The sequence below is a fragment of the Bubalus kerabau genome, chromosome 14 (genome assembly GCF_029407905.1).
Source record: "Bubalus kerabau isolate K-KA32 ecotype Philippines breed swamp buffalo chromosome 14, PCC_UOA_SB_1v2, whole genome shotgun sequence".
Taxonomy (NCBI): domain Eukaryota; kingdom Metazoa; phylum Chordata; class Mammalia; order Artiodactyla; family Bovidae; genus Bubalus; species Bubalus kerabau.
The window spans coordinates 37,604,477-37,607,744 of record NC_073637.1 but is presented as its reverse complement, the minus strand read 5'-3'; the positions used below and the strand labels follow the sequence as shown (position 1 = coordinate 37,607,744).

The following is a 3,268-nucleotide window of genomic DNA, read 5'->3' as shown; positions in this document are numbered from 1 at the left end:
AACTTCTCAACGGTTCAGGGTCAATATGAACAAGGGTACCAGCTGTTCCATTAGATAATGTCTTGGATAAAGTCACTCTTGAACGGAAATTTTCACACTTTGTAATAATAAGGCATCACTACTGAAATGAAAAAATAAATAAAAAGATGATGACAAATATCTGAGATAGTCCAGAAATGAATTCTTTTCCATGACCAAATTTATTTTCTAAGCCAAGAAAGAAATAATAAGCATTTTGCCAAACTCTATGCTTTCGTGGTGGTTTAGAAATTAATAATACAGTATGAGTACAATGAGAACACATATTCAAAGTGAGAAAGCAGTTTACTGTGATCTTACTTCCCACTTTCAAGAGAAATAAAAATGAATAAACAGCTACTTTTAACTTTCAGAACTACTGAACAATAACTCGAAAAATTAGGACATGTAATGTACAAATGATGCTGGAATTGTTTTTTATTCCTTCTCCTAAAAGTGTCATTCTTCCATCTTCCAAATACCAGTTGGCTTGTGGGATCTTAGTTCCCCAACCAGGGATTGAACCCAGGCCTCAGCAGTGAAAGCACTGAGTCCTAACCACTGGACCACCAGAGAATTACTTTGATAAACTTATGATGGTAGCTGCTCTTGAGCTTGTAACGAAATTTAAAGAAAATACTTTATTTGTGCTGCCAAAATATGCTTACCAGTCGAAACGGTTAGCTATATAAATGAGAGGTTGCTTTTAGATTTAATTTTTATATTGAAGGTTTTCTTTTTAGATAGCACAAAATCACAGAACCGTTTGCTAAATTTTCTTCGTCCAAGCCATAATGATTTCTGGGAATTGAGCAGCAGTGGGGAAGATTTGCTTAATAGTAAATCATGTTCTTTATTGCAACTGTGGCTTTACAATGATTTGAGTTATGCCGGGATTCTGTTCTAGACAATTGGAAATCAAACAGGAGAATGTTAATTTCTTACAACCAAGACATCTCATACCACAATATGATACGCATGGCTGCTATACAGTAATAGCCGAGCAACATTTTTTAAGCTGAGAGCAGTTAGTGTTCTTTTTCAAGGCAGATGTTTTCCAGATTTGCTATTGTCACTCATTAAGAAAGTAAGAAGTCTGTGAGTTATGATAATGTGAGGTATGATATTGTGCATAAAATCTCATCCATAAAACACCACAGATTTTTCTCAGCTAATTCTTTCCTCTGCTTGCTTTAATTGGTTCAGTGTGACTGTTGGTTTCCATTAGTCTAGAAATACTTATTTTGTCTGTGGGATAAAATGTAACCAAACAGAAAATAGGTAGGCGGTGAATATGCTGATAAAATGGAAAGAGGGTAGATATTTTAGTTAGCAGGACTTATATATTCAAAAATCATGCTGTTTTAAAGTAGTTGTGAAAAAAATGATTTTGGGTATTTAATTTGGGGAACAATGTGCATACTTTGGAGGAATTCAAAGCCATGTACAAATATTATCCAATGAACTTTTCCATGTAAGATAACAGAGGAGATCTTACCGTGGCTGTAGTTTACTGGAGTAAACACAGTTCACATAGTGACAATGAAGCCCTAAATGAAACAGAACAATGAAAAAAGCAAAGGCTGGGATTTTTTTTTTTTTACTCCTATAAATTGAGTTTAATGCCTAAATTATCAGAAAAATACTGTGGTGATAATACCAAAAAGAGACTATAATTTTCAATCTAACATATACTTTCTTAAAGCTATCTCCTTACCTAGAATGATCTTAAAATGTGAAATAGGGTAGATGAGATATGTAATGTCTTGGTTAAATAACTACTGTTGACGTGATTGACATTACCAACAATTTAAAAAGTGTACTTATCATCTTTATTTCATTTCTTCTAAATGTTTGAATAGAAATATCTTCATTTAAAAAGTTGAGATTTTTAATAACTACTATTAAAAATATATATCTTTTTAAAAAGTTGATTGTCTCTATAGGGGTCATTAGTGGTGAGAGAGGTTTCTGTTTTCCCACAGAAGTGGCTCATGGTATCTGTGCGGGGCTCCCAGCTGGCCTGCTCCTCAGAACTGAATTTGCAAACCCACATTCCAGATTGCCTCAGTACTGCAACATGAGATGCCTTAAAGAAGTAAAAACACAAATAGCTTAAGATACGATCAGTGGAAATACAATGATGGCTTTTTCACAAAACTTCAAACAAGAAGCCTTTAAAAGGGACTACTTTTCTCAAACAACTCAAGAATGATGGCCAGATCCATATACTACTCATGACACTTGAACAATTTTATGCAAAGCACTGAACAAAATATTAAGCCTTCTAGTACAGAAGATTCATAATCCAGTAATGACACCCCCTGCACATAACTTACAGCAGTAGCACTTAGGAATTCATATACCAAACACAAACTCACAGACTCGGCTATGGGTATAACTATGTTGGCTCCAAGTTTAGCAATTCCAAGTATGAGTATTATGCGTGTCTCTTCTCTTTTCCCATTATACTAAAACCATAAAATTTATTTCCATCCAGGCAGCCAGCATGCAGATCCAATTTATTATGATTATAATGACACAAGAGGAGGGAGGACAATGGATCAAGAGGAAGGGACTTCACAAATGCAGAACAACCTCTCCGCACTGACGTCAGTACCAAGGGAATTCTGAGGCTGACTGGGTATCCCAGATGTCATGGATGAGATTTCTACACAGATGAACTGTTGAGCTCTCAACTAGATTTTCTAATGCCCTTCAATGATACTGCTTGGCTAAACTGTACTCAGCCCTGATCTGAATCAAGTTTGTGGCAAGGGCTTGAGAATCCCATGTTGAAAGGGAAGTGTAGTCCTGCAGAAAGATGCTGGACTTACTACCTTTTGATGACCCTGTTTCTCTATAAAATAAATGATTCTGGCCTCAGGTAGATTATCTTTGTTGGTGCTGTGCCAAGTCTCATCAGTCATGTCTAACTCTTTGCAACCCTATGCACTGAAGCCCTCCAGGCTCTTCTTTCCATGGCGTTCTCCAGGCAAGAATACTGCTGTGGGTTGCCAGTTCCCTCTCCAGGGGGATCTTTCCAACCCAGGGATCAAACCCATGTCTCTCATGTCTCCTGCATTGGCAGGCAGGTTCTTTACCCATTAGTGCCACCTGGGAAGCCCAATTTTATTGATAACAACCTCCAATTAGGTAGGCTCTGGAACCAAGAGGCAGCTGGAGTTCATGAATTAGTTTTTGACCACCCAGAATGCCTCCACACAGTGAAAGGTAACAGATGGAGACA

The 3,268-nt window shown here is 36.9% G+C and overlaps 1 non-coding gene across 1 annotated transcript; it reads right to left on the bottom strand.

The window, feature by feature from the left end:
• Positions 1-522: 522 nt before the first annotated feature.
• Positions 523-594, bottom strand: TRNAE-UUC (transfer RNA glutamic acid (anticodon UUC)). Its single transcript has one exon. It is a non-coding gene; the product is annotated as a tRNA-Glu (tRNA).
• Positions 595-3,268: the final 2,674 nt, after the last annotated feature.